Source organism: Capra hircus, chromosome 1 (genome assembly GCF_001704415.2).
Source record: "Capra hircus breed San Clemente chromosome 1, ASM170441v1, whole genome shotgun sequence".
Lineage (NCBI taxonomy): Eukaryota > Metazoa > Chordata > Mammalia > Artiodactyla > Bovidae > Capra > Capra hircus.
This window is the reverse complement of record NC_030808.1, coordinates 60,947,104-60,965,102: the sequence shown is the minus strand read 5'-3', so window position 1 is coordinate 60,965,102 and position 17,999 is coordinate 60,947,104. Positions and strand designations below refer to the sequence as shown.

Here is a 17,999-nt window from a genome sequence, read left to right as displayed (position 1 = left end):
TGCTTTGTCCAGTAATGTATTATACAATTATTTTTAATTGGAAATCAGCCATCATGCATATTTTTGTTTCATTGCAAGTAATTTATCTATTGTTACTGGGTGCTTTTATTTTATTTTTATTTTCAGTAATTTGACTATGAAGAACTTATGTGTATTTTGCTTTATAGTACTCTGTCTGGAGTCCTCTGAGGGTCTTAGATATGTAAGTTAATGTCTTTCAGTCATTTTCAATCATTCTCTGCCATGTTTCTTTAAATATGTTTTTTTCCTACCCTACTCTCTGTCTTCTCTTTCTACACTTGTGGTAGGCTTGATGTTGTCCCACAGATCTCAAGCACTTCTCTATTTTTTTCACTATTTTTGCCTCAGTTTGAACACTTTCTATTGACTTTTTTTTTTTTCCATCTTAAGCAAGAAGTGTATTTAAACAGCAAGATGCTTGGGTATACCCTGGTGGTCCAGTGGTTAGGACTTTGCGTTCTCATCGCTGAGGGCCTGGATTCAGTTCCTAACTGGGGAACATAAGATGCTTGACATGGAGGGAAAACTATGATTCTTTTACTTCAGGCTAATTTACTTCTATTTCAAGGCAGATTGCTCTATATACAAAAAATGTATAATATTATTCTTGATTTTACAATGATAAAGGAAGAGCATTAAAATTCACCAACTGAGCCAAATGTATAAAGATTTTTATGTTATTCCTTTTTGGTTGAACAGTGAGTATGAAATAACTTACTGGAATATAAAGATAAGAGCTGAATGAACATGCCACTAATGGAGAAAGGTGGGTATTTTCACAGAACTAGTATTTCCCCTATCCCAGCTCCGCTGGTGTTGATCAAAGCATAACACTGGCCATTTATTTATTTATTTTTAATGCAGTATGCTTGAGTATATACACCAGTAACTAAGTACAATAAAAGACTGGGGAAGAGGAAAATGAAAGCATAGAAAAAAATATTCTGCAGTAGTTAGGATGTGGTAGGACCAACTTGGGTTTTCTAATTGTGAACAATGTTGTCTGGAGTAAAGTAGAATATTCCCCTTTCAGTAGACATCTCCTGTCTGCTGCCAGAACACATCAATTGCACCTTCATCTTTCATTTCCAGCTGGTACATCTGTTTCATTTCCAGCTGGTATATGAGCAGGTACATCTGTTTCATCGATTGTTACCTACAGTCTGGAATCTAGTCTGCCTCACTGACAAACCATGTCATTCACAATAGGCTTCGTTAGTTTGCTAAGTGCTGTATGCCCCTTAATCTTGAAGTGCACCAAAGAACCATCCAGTCCAGCCAGCTTCGAATTACCATATCACTGTTTTCAATCTTAACTCCTTCCCTGGGCTTTTCTTCAGGCCCTGGGGAGTGCTAAATCCTTCTCAGTTGCTATTTCATGAAACAAGTACCAGGTCCTTATCTAATGATGTGTCCTATTTATCTTTCTTCAAGGATACTTTTCTGACTCCAGTCTGCTGTTAAATTCACTTAATGAACTGTGTGCTTATGATATAGACTTTTTTTCTGAAAGCATCAGTAGCCTTTTGTTTAATATAGTATTCATATCTCTGTCAGAATCCCCATCTCTTCCTCATGTTGCCTACTTCTTCTACTAGAGCCTTTAGCCTTTTAATTTTTTATTTTATTTTGTCTTTATTTAAAGTCTCTGACCAATAACCCCACTCTCTGGGTCATGTCTGGGTCTTCCCTCTTCGTATATTCCTTCTTTACTGTGATTTACATTTTCTTCTTTGTGTGTTGTAAATTTTATGGTACTAGACATGTAAACACAGTCGAAATGATATAAATATCATTTATTTTTAGCAAAAATCTAGAGTGAAGAACTAAATAAATCTGATCTCTCTTTGAGACGTTTGAATTTTGTTGCAATTTTAGTTTGACCACAGGCTTTAAGTGTCAGACTGGAATTGGAATTTACCTATGGTAGGCTTAGGATCTGAGCACTAGTGAGATTCACAGATCCCCATGCCTCTCTGTCCTACTACTAGCTTTCTTAAACATGAAGATCTCTCAGCTCTTGCAGCCTGGTTCCCAGCTCTTTGTGTTTTGGGGAAATTTTCTGCATTCTCCTTTGGTCCCACTATACTTAGGGCCATCTTTTTGCCCAGAATGCTTCAAAGCACTCTCTTTCTCAGAATTCTTGTCTGTCTCCAACTCCTAGAAGCTGAAATCCTGAGTTGAAATTGATCCTTCTTGGTTCTCCTCTCCTGCTTTCAAGCCTTTGGTAAACTGCCCCTGAACACTCAGTAAGCACCTAAGCAATAGTGTTGGTGAGCGAATGCAAATTTACTCTGCCACTGGGAGCTCAGGATTCAAATCTATCCCAGCAGGCCTTAACACTTTGTTTAAAATTCTGCTGATTTCCTGTCTATGCGGACATTTTTCTTTTCCTCCTAGTCAACCAGGGAGGGAACAACTTTGTATGTTTTCTGTCCTATGAAGTGTTCATGCCTGGAATTGAATTTATTTGGAGATTCTTTGACGGAGAAGGCAATGGCACCCCACTCCAGTACTCTTGCCTGGAAAATCCCATGGACAGAGGAGCCTGGTGGGCTGCAGTCCATGGGACCTCAAAGAGTCAGACACGACTGAGTGACTTCACTTTCACTTTTCACTTTCATGCATCGGAGAAGGAAATGACAACCCATTCCAGTGTTCTTGCCTGGAGAATCCCAGGGACGGGGGAGCCTGGTGGGCTGCCGTCTATGGGGTCGCAGAGTCCAACACGACTGAAGTGACTTAGCAGCAGCAGCAGCAGAGATTCTTTGAAATGTCACTTTTCTGAGGGATTCAGGAAAACAGATTGTGTACCTTAGTTGGTTTGGTTTGTGCATTTTTGGGAGAGTTATGCTTTCTTATAGCATTCTGCTTCATAACTGGGCATGGAAACATTTCTTGATACAATTGTTGATGGATTGGAGGGACACAGGAGGACAGCATCTCATGTTAAGTTTTCAAGTTCCAGATCTGTTTCTGAGTTACTACTCCTTGTTGAATTCTTAAATAATTTTTTTAACATCTTTGTTTTCTCAAATGTAAAAAGAGGAAGATAAAGAATGCCTAATTTATAAATGTTTTGAGAGGATTAAATGAGTTATGATGATATCTAAAATATAGTTAAAATTATATAAGTGCTTGTTATTTCTATTTTTATTTGGAATAGAGCAAAGGTCTGTTTCTCATTTACTTCTTGATTTTGTTCAGAAAGCATTATGATGTGTTAAAAAATCTCAGCAAGATGGAGAGGGGATCAAGAAAATTAACCCTCACTTTGTAGAGGGTACCACTACCAATTATTAAAACAAAGGGTATTTCCATAAATAGTATTTAATCAACCTGAATAACACTTTCTAGTTGCTGGTGAGTTAGGTGCTTCATCAGTGGAATTAGGTACTGAGTTGAGTGGGGGAGAAAATATGCTATTATAGAAATTAAAATAATTGAAGGGTTAATCAGTCCCTCTGGCTTTGAGAAACATATCATCGTTGCTGGTCTATGTTCCTCCTGGAGTTGGTGGAATGCCCTGTAGAGCAATGCACAGCTGATACTCACCATTTCTTGTGTCATCCCTCAAGCAGCAATGCCTGGCTATGCTTAGATCTAGGTTCCTGAGATCCCCTGTAAATGAAAGAAAGAAAGCTTCAGATGGAACATCTTTTTAGCATCCAGTTTTTTCCTCTTCTTAGTCTCTTTCTCTAAAGTCTTTCCTTCTTTCAAAATTTCTCTGTTTCTTATTACCATTGTAGTATTTTCCAGTTATCTCCCCATTTCCTCCTTCCTTATATTTCAAGCCAAAACAGCAACAATAATAATATATTGTTTCTTAGAGAGATGACTGCATTATGTTCTTCATGAGTATATTTTCTTAATTATTCAGGACTCCAAAACCATTGAACATATTACATATGGAAAGAAGTCCCTAAAAATTAAAAATGAAACTCCCAAACCTTAGAATTATCTAAGTCAAGTCTAACCTGTCAGAATTGTAATTTGAAAAAAACTGTGGCTCTGATTAACAAACACTTCCAATTCCTGACATTCACGGCTACGTTTTCTTAGATCCTCTCAGGCTGTCCTGGATCTTTCCAATTATTCAAAATGTGATCAGCGGCAAAGTTATTGTGTTTATTCCTATTGCAAGTATTGAACTACTCCGTTTATCTCACAGCCTCATTCTCCTCTAAGACCTCTCCAAAACACTCAAATTTCCATCCCTCTCTCTTTCCCCCTCTCTTCCTGCCTCCCTCTGCCCCTTCCTCACCTGTCCTCCTTCTCTCTCTCTCTCTAGCGGCCCCTCAACTCCACTGCATCACACACAGCAGAGAGTAATGCAATATACCTATTCTATGCACCGTCAGGTTGGCGACTGCTAGTTCAGGGAGGGCTAGCAGGGCTAGCTGCTGCTGCTGCTAAGTCGCTTCAGCCATGTCCGACTCTGTGCGGCCCCATAGACGGGAGCCCACCAGGCTCTCCCGTCCCTGGGATTCTCCAGGCAAGAACACTGGAGTGGGTTGCCATTTCCTTCTCCAATGCATGAAAGTGAAAAGTGAGAGTGAAGTTGCTCAGTCGTGTCCGACTAGTAGCGACCCCGTGGACTGCAACCTACCAGGCTCCTCTGTCCATGGGATTTTCCAGGCAAGAGTACTGGAGTGGGGTGCCATTGCCTTCTCCGAGCAGGGCTAGGGGCTCTTCCAAAATAAACAGCAACTAATGTGTAAGCCTGGCTACACTCCTAATGAATTTGCCAAGAAACAAAGGCTTTCTGCAGCATACAGTTTGTATATTTTCTGAAGGAAAAATTGAAAGCGGGCAGCCTGTCCTCCTCCCATCTGTTCGTGTGCCCTCCACTAGGTGAGCAACACCATTGGTCACACAGTCGGGTCCATCCGTGCCGCCGATGGATTGTGTCCTCATTGCCTTATTTTCAAGGTTGATACTCTGAGTCGGATAGCAGGCAGCCATGAGGATAGGAAGGAGCACAACTCTCCAATTCCATAGATAATTGCCAAAGGCAGCTGAGTTCAGGAGCCCCACCTGGTAATGAGCTGCCAATTATTTATATGCTTATAAATCATCTTTTAAATACTAACAAGGGCTAATAAGCCTTAGCTGCCAGTTACCATGGTAACTGGCCACTCCCCAAAGGGAAGGAGGCTACTGACATATGGACTCTGGGTCAATAGTCCAGTATCTCCTGGGACCGATGTTTATACTCCTGCACATGAAGCTGTTCTGTTCAAGTACAAACTAAAATCACGTGAACAAGGAGGCACAGGACATGATGAAATGCCTGCTTTTCCCGTGGTGGCTCAGAGTGTCTAAAGGGCATAGAATTGTGTCCAACTTCTTACAAGCTACAGAAACAAGCTGCCCTAACTTGTTAAGTGACAGTGCCTATGTCCAGCCGTACAGCTGGTCTACCCCGGCCACCTGCTGTCAGGTATTTTATTCCCTAAAGCTTCCTGGGCTGCTCGGCTCTACCACTCTGAACAGGTTTTCTTAATACATTCAGTGTGCTGTTGCAAATAGATGATAAATTACTTGTGGGATGCTTAGTAGTATTTAGTGAGATGCAAGAAATGGCTCCCAGCAAACTGAAGGCATTTTCTTTCTTTTAAAAGCACAGTGGGAAGGCAACCACCCATGACTCAAAACTCTAGAGTAGAAAAAGAAAACCACCTTCTGTTTTTAACTGGCTTTCCAAACTGGGTCTGGGGAAGTTCATCACAGTTTGTATCAGGTATGAGATGACAGCTCAAAGAAGCGGATCGTTACAGGGCATTAGTGAGCAGGGGCCCAATCAAGCAATAGAGAAATATGATTGTGATCATTTGCCGTGACTGACCCAGAAATGCCTTTTTCTATAACTTCTATGAGATGCTAGTTTTCAATAGATAGCTGAATTACTGATACCATAAAGAAGTTTCTCACCCTTCAGCAGGTGTTTGAATTGATACCTTTAACCTCTCAACTGCCTGGTGTAGGGCAAAGAATATGAGCTTTAGATCAAGATTTATTAGTATTGCTACCATTTAAGTACCTTTCCTCGTCTGGAGGATGGAGGAAATGGAGGAAGCTCTTGGTAACTCTTTAGATTATGATGAAAATCATGGTAGTGGTGGGAATATGTTACTCCCTCTAGCTTGGGCTATTTTTCTGGTCTCTACATCTATTATAGTATAGAGAGGTAAGGGTTCAGAGGCTGCATGAGATTTATGTAATATATCTATTCCTTTCATATCTTTGGGCTTCCCTGATAGCTCAGTTGGTAAAGAATCCGCCTGCAATGCAGGAGACCCCAGTTCGATTCCTGGGTCGGGAAGATACCCTGGAGAAGGGATAGGCTACCCACTCCAGTATTCTTGGGCCTCCCTATGGCTCAGCTGGTACAGAATCTGCCTGCAATGCGGAAGACCTGGCTTCAATCCCTGGACTGGGAAGATGCTCCGGAGAAGGGAAAGGCTGCCCACTCCAGTATTCTGGCCTGGATCATCCACGGGGTCGCAAGGAGTTGGACGCGACTGAGCCACTTTGACTTTCACACCTCTAATTGCTTACATGCACATGTTACCTTGGAGTTATGCATATGCCAGTGCTGGGGAACTACCTTTTCCTGCCATGGTTACTTTCCTTTTTTCTAAGAAGTATAGTATCAAAAACCTTTATTTTTAAAAAGGCATTGTATACGATTTGTGGTTCATCATCTTTAATTTTGTAGCACCTAAAAATTCCATTAATTTAAACTGAAAAAAAAAAAAATTCACCCATTTCTTTCACCTCTCAGTCTCCCCAACCACTGTCAACCACAAGTCTGTTCTCTGCATCTCTGACCTTGGAGATGATATCCAACATGAAAGAGAGCTCATGTGGTATCTGTCTTTCTCTGCCTGACTTATTTCACTTAACATATTGCCCTTGAGCTTCATCTATGCTATTGCAAATGGTAAGATTTAATTTTTCTGGCTGAATAATATTCTATTGTATTTAAGTACCACAATTTATGTATTTATTAATCTGCCAATGGACACAAGTTGTTTCCATATCTGGGCCATTGTACATAATGCTGCAGTGAACATGGGAGTGCATTTATCTTTCTGAATTTGTGTTTTCATTTTCTCCGATAAATACCCAGAAGTAGAATTGCTGAGTTGTATGGTATTTTTGTTTTTAAGTTTTGGAGGAACCTCCATATTGTTTTCCATGGTGACTTCACCAATTTAAACATCCCACCAATAGTACATAAGGGTTCCTTTTTCTCCACATTCTTACCGGCACATATTATTTCTAGTCTCCTTGGTAATAGCCATTACAGGTATGAAATGATATCTCATTGTGGATTTAGTTTTAATTTCCTTGATGATTACTAGTGTACAGCATCTTTTCATGTGCCTGTTGGCCATCTGTATGTCTTCTTTGAAAAAATCAGATCTTCTGTCCATTTTAAATGGCATTATTTGTTTTTTGTTGTTGTTTTTTTGCTTTTGAGTTTTATATGTTCTTTATGTATTTTGGATACAACCCCTTATCAGATACATGATTTATGTATATTTTCTATGATTCAGTAGATTGCCTTTTTATTTTGTTGATGATTTTCTTTGCTGTATATAAACATTTTTAGTCTGATATAACCCCATTTGTTTATTTTTTGCTTTTTCTTTTGGTTACTTACTATGTAGATTATGTACTTTATTTGGCCTCTGTTAGTTGCTCAGGCTGTGTCCGACTCTTTGAAACCCCAGGGACTGTAGCCCACCAGGCTCCTCTGTCTATGGGATTCTCCAGACAAGAGTACTGAAGTGGGTTGCCATTTCCGTCTCCATTATTTGGCCTCTACTAGTCCTTATTCCAGTCTCCTATGCTTGCTGTTTGAATATTCAGATCAGAATTAGAATCTTTATAAAGGGGCAAAAGTAATGTCAAAGGCTTTGGTGGCATATTACACAGGGTTATCCCCAAAATGGGCTTCCCTGGTAGCTCAGCTGGTAAAGAATCCACCTGCTAAGCAGGAAACCTCAGTTTGGTTCCTGGGTCAGGAAGATACCCTGGAGAAGTGATAGGCTACTCACCCCAGTATTCTCGAGTTTCCCTAGTAGCTCAGCTGGTAAAGAATCTGTCTGTATGTGGGAAGCCTGGGATCCATCCCTGTGTTGGGAAGATCCCCTGGAGAAGAGAAAGGCTACCCACTCCATTATTATGGTCTGGAGAATTCCATGGACTATATAGTCCATAGGGTTCCAGAGAGTCAGACTTGACTGAGCGACTTTCACTTTTACTTACATCCCCAAAATCAAATATTCTGGTCTGACAAGAGCAGAATGACTATGTGAGTAATAATTCAATGGAAAAGAATACGTAGGACTGATGAGAGGGCTCCAAAAGATCAACTGTATCGAAAACATTGTCGAAATTTAAACACTGCAGAAATGCCCAGACAAAAGGGCAGTCATGCCATGTGAATTGTGGAGAAAAGTTTATGAAGGAACTTAAGGGCCTTTGGCTTTGCTTCAGTGGGTTGGTGGTGAGGTTTGCAAGGTGAGGGAGTAATTTGTAAGTTTATGCATGACTGACTTACTAAGTAACCAAGTCATTTGAAACGTCAAGGAAAAGCAGACTCATCTCCCATGCAGGTGGGAATTTATACCCCTCACCCAATCCTCTTTATTTGGCATGAAAGTGAAAGTGAAGTCGCTCAGTTGTGTCCGACTCTTCAGGACCCCTGAACTGTAGCCTACCAGACTCCTCCTTCCATGGGATTCTCCAGACAAGAGTACTGGAGGGGTTGCTATTTCCTTCTACAGGGGATCTTCCCAACCCAAGATCGAACCCGGGTTTCTGGCATTCCAGGCAGACGCTTTAACCGCTGAGCCAAGCATGGTCAAGTGGAAAGAGAGGAAACTGGGAAACAGGACTCCAGCTCTGCTTGTGGTTCTTTGTAGCTGTGAACCTTTTGACATGATGTTGCTTGTTTCTGGGTCTGAGTGTTTCATACCTTCTTCATGTGCTTCATAAAGATATTTGAGTTTATACCAATATTGTTAGTGTGTGAATCTATTAAAGTTGAACGTCTCTAAATAAAATAGTATTAGTGTGGAAGATTTAGTATTACGAGGGATAGTAATGGCCCCTTTTGTCTTCTGGTGGTAGACTATGACTCTCAGAATTGAGGAGAAAACTATACTGAGTAAAATATAAAGAGAAATTGACTGCTCTAAACACAACTATAAAGTCCTTGCATGAAGATAGGACAATGGGATAACTTTTAAAAGAGAATAAGTAGATGTCAACGGGATGGGAAGAGGAATTAAAAGAGTTGGGTGTAGACTGACAGATAAATAGATGAGGGCTCCTCTGGAGACATGGTTCAGATCCCGGCTCTGTCACCAGCTGAGTGATCTGCAACAAGCTACTGAATCTCTCTTAGACTGGAACTTCGCATCCACTAACAGAAAGATTTTTATTAGATAAAATTGTAAGTGGAACTCAGTGTATGAAAGCAGCTTAGAGTCTTGTTTCTTTTGTTGAAACCTTTCTTGACATTCTCTTTACTCCCACTCCACACTGTGGCCCTGGGTCACCTGTTTAAAAATCCAAGAATTTGGAGAATCCTAGTTTGAAAACCAGGGAAGTAGATGGCATCTTATGGTCTTTCTAATGGTATCATTTTTGTGTTTGAGATTCAGACACTCCTAGAGAAGTTTGAATTCCCTTGAGAAGAGAACTAAATTGTACGTTAAAGATTTACTCTGATGGAAAAGGTAGGCGATTGTCAACTAAGCTTATTGTTGACTGACTGGTTTGAAAACAAACATCTAGAAACAATATTCACTGTAAAAGAAAGATTAGTTCATGGGGAATTAATGTCCCCAAAATCAATACTATTCTAAAAAACAGTCATATACATAGAGTAGGAAGAGGAACTGTGAAATACTGCATGAAAATAACTTGGATCAGAAGACAGAACTATAAATATTCCTTGATAGCCAACGCAGTCTGAGCAAGTTTACAACCTAGAGGGGCAATCAGTGTGAAGTCAGTGTGAAGTCGCTCAGTCGTGTCCGACTCTTTGCGACCCCATGGACTGTAGCCTACCAGGCTCCTCCTTCCATGGGATTCTCCAGGCAAGAGTACTGGAGTGGGTTGCCATTTCCTTCTCCAGGGGATCTTCCCGACCCAGGGATCGAACCCGGGTCTCCAGCATTCCAGGCAGATGCTTTAACCTCTGAGCCACCAGGGAACCCCAATATACCCCAGCAACATGTTGTGAGGGATTTAATTTCTGCTGGTTTTTTCACTCTAACTTTGTTCCATTCTATCTCCTTTTCCTCAATGATTCAGTGAGGTTTGCAGTGGGAAACATGGAATTCAGTGACCCACTCCTAACAAGAGATACCTTGACAGACATCTGACCAGGTTCATTCAACCTTTTGCAATAGCAGGTAAAGGGTGGGTTTGAGGGCTAGGTACTGAGGGAGTCTCCTGCCTTTCCTATGAATTTATCATCAATCCCAGTCTGATAAGTAACTACTGTATAACAGAAGGAATTCTACTCAATACTCTATAACTCTGGGATGACCTATATGGGCAAAGAATCTAGAAAAGAGTAGATATATGTATGCGTATAACTGATTCACCTTGCTGTATACCTAACACTAACACAACATTGTAAATCAATTATATTCCAGTAAAAATTAAAAACAAAAACAGTAGTTTTCCAAAAATGTTCACACAACTCTTTCTTGAGTTGTAGAGTAGGATTGCTACTGTTGGACACTTAAAAGTTTTGGGAAAATCCTAAACACTTCACTTTTTGTTTAAGGCTGAAATTTCAATTTTCAAGTTTGAATTATCCCAGAGATCCGAAATACACTGCTAGATGGGCTACAGAGTTGAGACAACAAATGGAGAAATGCTTCTTTGGGTGGGAAAACACATTTATATGGTAGTCTTCTGACAGCTGTCATCTGTATATTGTTGATATAGTAACAAGCCCATGCGACTTATTGTTCAAATAATTTTTTAATCTTGAAAAGTTTCTATAGCACCCACTTCTGTTGGTTTTCAGATCAGATGCCCTGGCTCAGGGCTGTAAATTAGACATTTAGCTGAAATCTCACTTAGTGTGTTTGATAATCTTGGAGAGTCTGCTTATTTTATGGCTAATATCTGATGGGACAAATGATGAGTAAGAGGAACTGGAATCCTAATTCTTTTCAGCTCTTTCTTATTTAAGCATTGAAGGTCTCATGGCTTGTCTCTTCCCATTTTTTTTTTTTTTTTTGGTCTGTCCTTCTGTCTTTTCTAGTCTCCCTTTGACTTTTCTTAGTGTGTGTGTGTGTGTGTGTGTGTGTGTGTGTGTGTGTGTGTGGTATGAAGAGGTGCAAGAGAAGAAAAGAATACATACTAAGTTTAGAGATTTGGGGAGAATATAGAAGGAAGCATTTCAATTCTACTTTTTGTTATTTCAGGTTCTTTGGCCAGAACTGAGCCAGACCCTAAAATGAGTATTTAATTTGGACAAATAAATGACATTACACCTCTGTAGTCTAGAAAGGGGCTTACCTGGTGGCTCAGTGGTAAAGAATCCACCTGCAATGCAGGAGACCTGACTTTGGTCCCTGAATCGGGAAGATCCTCCAGAGAAAAAATGGCAGCCCACTCCAGAATTCTTGGCTGGGAGATCCCATGGACAGAGGAGCTTGGCAGGCTACCATCCAAGGGGTCACAAAGAGTCAGACACAACTTAGAAACTGAATAACAACAATCTAGAAAGAAAATGAAGTGTATAGTATATGTGGAGGGTGTATGATGAGTCTGTGTAGAAGTGCACCCTATAAGATTGTGTATGTAGTTCCCTAACATCATCACTCTGTTCATGTTTGGTTGCTGAGAAGAGTCAGTACAAACCCTTTGTGTTTGACTCCTGTGTGTTTCTCTAGATTTTCTATAGATAGACTTCCTTCTGGGCATAGTAAACAGCCTGTGGTACCAACTGAGCAGAACAATCTATATATTTCTTCTCCTTCCTCTTCTTAATTTAAAAAAATATTTAGTTCCAGCCTCCGTTTTGGGCTTCCCTGGTGACTCAGACAGTAAAGAATCTGCCTGCAGTGGGGGAGACCCAGGTTCGATCCCTGGTTCAGAAAGATGCCCTGGAGAAAGGAATGGCTGCCCACTCCAGTATTCTTGCCTGGAGAATTCCATGGACAAAGGAGCTTGGCAAGCTACAGTCCATGGTATCACACAGAGCCAGACATGACTGCGTGGCTAACACTTTCACTTTAATCCCTTTAACCAGAAGGTTTTTCTTGAAATTATTTGCCCTGTTCAGCAACCTTGAGAACACTTAATCAGTCCCACCTTTGTGTCTTCTCCTGCAGGTGACTATTGCAGCATCCGAATTTATAGTGTGCTAATGTGTTAGTTTGAGTATTATATCCTGTTCTACTAAACTATGAGATTAAAGTTATATCTACTTCTCTCTTGTATCTCTAGCATATGGCACCTGGTTTCATATATAAATAAAATATATGTATGTATATACACACAGTGCTATTTAAAATATCATAGTACTATTAGAATATATATACATAAACACACAATATTATGAGAAATTTCCATCTTGCAGAAGGCTCAGAGCATCTAGTTACTGGCAGATTAATTGGGTTCTGCATGTGATATGCTGGATTTCAGGACTGTGAAGTTTCCCTTGAAAGTATAAAGCAGGGAGAAGAGAGAGCTAATGGAAGGACAGAACTCATGGGGTGGCCACTGAGTCTAGAGGGTGAAGGAATGGCAGAAAATAAACCAACAATCACATCCTTTCTCTGTTGAGATGGTCTTAGGAATGAGGCAAGCCCAACCTTACAGAAGGGGGCTCAGGAGAGAATTGAGCTAACCTGGGGCTGATTAAGGCAGTGTCAATAAAATGAAGTTGTGGTAGTATTCGTGGTTTAAAAACATTACAGAATTGTTTTCCTAAGGCCTTTGGGCAGATCCTGATTTGATCCAACAATATCTGCTTGGCTCCAAACTCATGGACATCTGCTAATTTTTCTAACTGCTTTAATCATTTTGAGGGCTCTGTTTTAGAACCTCTCCAAATCTCCTCCTTCTCACTACTGTCTCAAGTCTGCAGAATCTATGCCAATTTTAATAAAGGTCTAGAAGGATTACCTTATGTTCCCAATTTAGTATTCCTATTTAATATTCCATTCTTTGTCTCATTTAATATTTCAAAATGCAGAGTGGGAATCTTTGAATTTCCATGAGCCAGTGACTTATGGAACAAAATTTGAAATTCAGTCTAAGATCACATGTAAGCAAAAATGTAATTTGTGTGTATATCTGTCTTACTGACTACAATATGGTATTCTTGAGGACAGGGGCTTGCTTTGTCTTTTTCAAAAATTGCCCCAGCACTTAGCATAGTACCTGGCTCCTTTTTTGTTCCTTTTTTCAAAAGTAAATATTTAGGATTAGTTTACTCTTTTCATATTTGAACAATCCCAATTAGAGTGCTTGGGAACCTTTGAAACGGGAAATTAAGAACAACAACAACAGCAAACAGAAAAGGTTTTTAGTACATATACTGGATGATTTTTAATTTTCAGGTTCCATTTTTTATGGTCCATTGGAGGATATGAAGTAAAGGTAAGGGGAAAAAATGGTATTGTTTTTAAAAAGATAAAGGTATGCAAAGAAGGGACATTTTAAGAACTACACTGAATATGAATTGAAAGTGTAGGGAAGGTGAGAGAAAAGGTGGAAACAGACAAAGGACAAGACAGACATGACATTACTTGTTAAAACAGGGCACACTGAGTGATCCTCTAATTTCCTCTGGTCAATATCTGTCATATTTTAGTCCAAGGAGGTCTGGACATAGAGCTCAGCATGAATAAATTGCCACAGTCAGTCTCTGGAGACATAGCTGAACTAGAGAGCTAGCTCTTTTTTGTCTTGTCCTCAGAGATCTTGTTCACATATTCCAAAATTGTAGCTTTCTCTAAATAATCTATTTATGGTCTCATAGAAATAGATATCAGAGAAGGTGATGACAACCCACTCCAGTACTCTTGCCTGGAAAATCCCATGGACGGAGGAGCTTGGTAGGCTGCAGTCCATGGGGTTGCAAAAAGTTGGACACGACTGAGCAAATTCACTTTCACTTTTCGCTTTCATACATTGTAGAAGGAAATGGCAACCCACTCCATTGTTCTTGCCTGGAGAATCCCAGGGATGGGGGAGCCTGGTGGGCTGCTGTCTGTGGGGTCGCACAGAGTTGGACATGACTGAAGCGACTTAGCAACAGCAGCAGCAGCAGTAGTAGATATGATGGTTTAGATATTCCCTAGTAGCATTTCTTTAGGCTAGTGAACAGATCATTACTGAAGCATCACCCACTTAAGATGAGGCCTGAAATTTCAGTTTATCTCTGATGACTTTAACAGAATAGCTATAAATGGCTGAGAAATACCTTCATACAAGAAGGTTTCAATAGCTTATGAGAAGTTATTGTTTCTTCAGAAATAAGACATAGTGGGAAATGGACAGGCCAGTGTTGTTTCTGTTTTTAAAGGATGTGGTCCATTTCATCTAGGTTATCAAAGTTGTGGGCACAGATCAGTGTAGCTTCTGAAAACACAGTACCTGGTCTACCCCTAATATCCCACAAAGTACTTATTAAAGTTAGGTCCTTTATTTGAGTAAAGTGTAGTATGATGTCTACAGTAACAGTACAATTCTTAGTTAGAGAATTTACTCTGAAGACTAAGGTTTTTGGTCCATTGGTCTAAATTAAATCAAGCCATTTCTATCAACACAACCACCTATGAAGCATTTACCATCATAAAGTACTAAATCTAGGCACCATGCATTCCAAGGCAAGGAGGCTATGATTCCTATCCTTAAGTAATTCATGATGTAATGATAATAATTCATAATCAACTCCAGTGAATAGGCTGATGTATTTGTAGCAAACTATGGTGTGTTTGACAGTTGTACTACCCAAATGGCTCAACTGCTTTCTGGAAAGGTAAAGCAGTGGGCACCTCCTGAGATGAATCAGGAAGGTGGAAAGAGATGGTGTTTGAACTGGGTTTTGATTAAGGAGTAAGGCTTTGCAGAAACTCAGAGGCAGGGAGTGAGGGCAGGGGGCAGGGATATTCTACCCAAGGAAACAGCCTAAACAAAGGCATGCACACGTATGAACATACACTTATGCACTCATATATGTTCCCTGTTATACTCTCAGCATATGTCAACCAGAGTTTTGAAGTGAGAATAAGAAATGTGTTCTCATCCTGGACTTCCTAGGATCTACTGTAAGATGCTTACTTCTTGGAAGGAAAGTTATGACCAACCTAGAGAGCATATTGAAAAGCAGAGACATTATTTTGCCAACAAAGGTCCGTCTAGTCAAGGCTATGGTTTTTCCAGTGGTCATGTATGGATGTGAGAGTTGGACTGTGAAGAAGGCTGAGCATTGAAGAATTGATGCATTTGAACTGTGGTGTTGGAGAAGACTCTTGAGAGTCCCTTGGACTGCAAGGAGATCCAACCAGTCCATTCTAAAGGAGATCAGCCCTGGGTGTTCTTTGGAAGGAATGATGCTAAAGCTGAAGCTCCAGTACTCTGGCCACCTCATGCAAAGAGTTGACTCATTGGAAAAGACTCTGATGCTAAGAGGGATTGGGGGCAGGAGGAGAAGGGGACGACAGAGGATGAGATGACTGGATGGCATCATAGAATCAGTGGACGTGAGCTTGAGTGAACTCCGGGTGTTGGTGATGGACAGGGAGGCCTAGTGTGCTGCGATTCATGGGGTTGCAAAGAGTTGGACACGACTGAGCAACTGAACTGAACTGATTGTGTGACCGTGCACAAGACTTTTGAAATATCTGGACCCCAGTTATTCCATTTGTAAGATGAAAGGACTGGATATTCATGCTGGCTATGGCCCCATCTAATGAAAATGGGAGCTACTGCTAAACCTGTGTGATCTAAAATCATGACTCAGGGCATATAAGAATAGCTTATTGAAGCCATCTAAGCTAGCCTGTCTTTTGTTTCATATAAAGGAAACATTTTAGAGTCTCATCAATAGGAAAAATAATAGCAAGTTAAACATCTCTTTGTTTTGAATTGGTTTACTACTTGGTAACACAGAAATCTTGGATTATAAATTTGAATTTTTTCTCTAGAAATTAAGGACACTTTTTTCCCCTTAAAATTCAGGCAAGGAAAGGCATGGCTATGAGTTGGGACATTGACATATAGTACATTATATCACTCTGTCTGGCTTTGCCTAGGCAAGAGGAGATGATAAAGGATCAGTGCTGCACAGAGCCCTGAGTTCCAGGTGACAGAATGAAATGGCTAAAAATACAGTAAGGATGTACTAAATCTCATGCTCATATCTAATCATCTGTAGGATTTGCATTTGTCAAATATGAAAACTTGAGCTCTGAAACCATGTGTAATTCCAGAGATAGCACCAGACATGTTAGCCTTCCTTCTGTAAACATCTCTCCAAGACTTGGAGTTCAAGGTTTCAATCTTCAGTTCTCTGGTACCTCATTTGCCTCATCTGGAGGCACCTGAGTGTGACTGAGAAGCAAACCTGAAATTTAAATTCTGCCAATTACATAGTTGCATTAGTACTGAGTTACTGGACTGAAAGGTATCTGGTTAATAAGTCACCAACTGTCCAGTTTTTGACACTTTTGTGGTGGAAATATTTTTGCATGTGTGCCTGTATGTGTGTGTGGGGGGGGTGTCTGATGTTCCATAGCTTTTCAAATTATATTTTAAATGTTTCTTGGGGAAAATGGTGATTTAGTGCCAGTTACCAAAGGTAATTTTTGTCACTTGTGAGATGCTTGAGTAACAGCAGAATCTCAAACTATATTTGCACACTGGAGTAACTATTATAAAATGACATTTTAGGGAATAGATTTCATTTCAGTTGTTTACCATAAAACATCAAACATGTATTTAAACCATTCCTTTCATAAAGGTCCATCATCTGCTAATGATGAAGTTAGGGCCTGTGATGTTAGAATTTCTCTTGGGAACATGGAAGTCCCATTATACATGTAGCAATCATCTCTCTATTCATCTGCTGATGAATCTCTCTAATCATCTGTTGAATTAGTGTCAGGCCTAATGGAGCTCTGGATAAGGCAGAGGCAACGTTTGGAGAGGAGACCACCCCTCTCCTTCAGGGAGTTTATCACCTCATTGCATACATAGAGATGTCCTAAGCTTGCTCTACCCTGAGTTCTCATTATCCTTGGATATCGATCCAAACCACTTAGTGATGAATACAGGCAGCACTCTCCTTCTATTTAAAGGTCTTAAATATCTGTTATTATTTTTATGTTTATTATCTTAATACCTGCCATTTATAATAACTTTCTCTCTAAGAGCTCTCTGGAGTACAATAGGGTGTCAAGTGAAGACAAATGAATGTGAAAGTACTCTGCGCTCTACAGATGAAAGGAGATGCATTCCGGACCTGCTCTTTTCCAGGAACAACTTTCCTTGCTTCTTCCTTGTTTGCTTGCTCCCACATGGCAAACCTTACCCAAAGGGCAGCTCTTAGACCCTTCTCTTCTTTTTATTTTCCCCACACACAGACACATGCATTTCAACTCTCACCTATATCCTGATTATGCCCCCAATCTGTGTTTCACTACTGGTTCCTTTATTAAAGCCCTGCTCCATATTTATAAGTATCTTTTGTAAATTTCTTCTTTAATATTTAAACAAATCTAGCATTCCCAACATAAAGCTCATTATTTATTTATCATTAGAAAAACTATTCTATCACTTTATTTGATATTCAGAATGCATTTTGAAAGTACAGGTTTTTTTTTAATGGTCTGATCTGAGCTAGAAATAGATTAGAATAAAGGTATAAGAAAATCAAGGGCAAAGGGTCATGATGAACAATCAAATTCAGTGAGTATAGA

At 40.0% G+C, this 17,999-nt stretch overlaps 1 pseudogene; it reads right to left on the bottom strand.

The window, feature by feature from the left end:
- On the bottom strand, nucleotides 1,051-17,599 carry LOC102175244 (annotated as a pseudogene).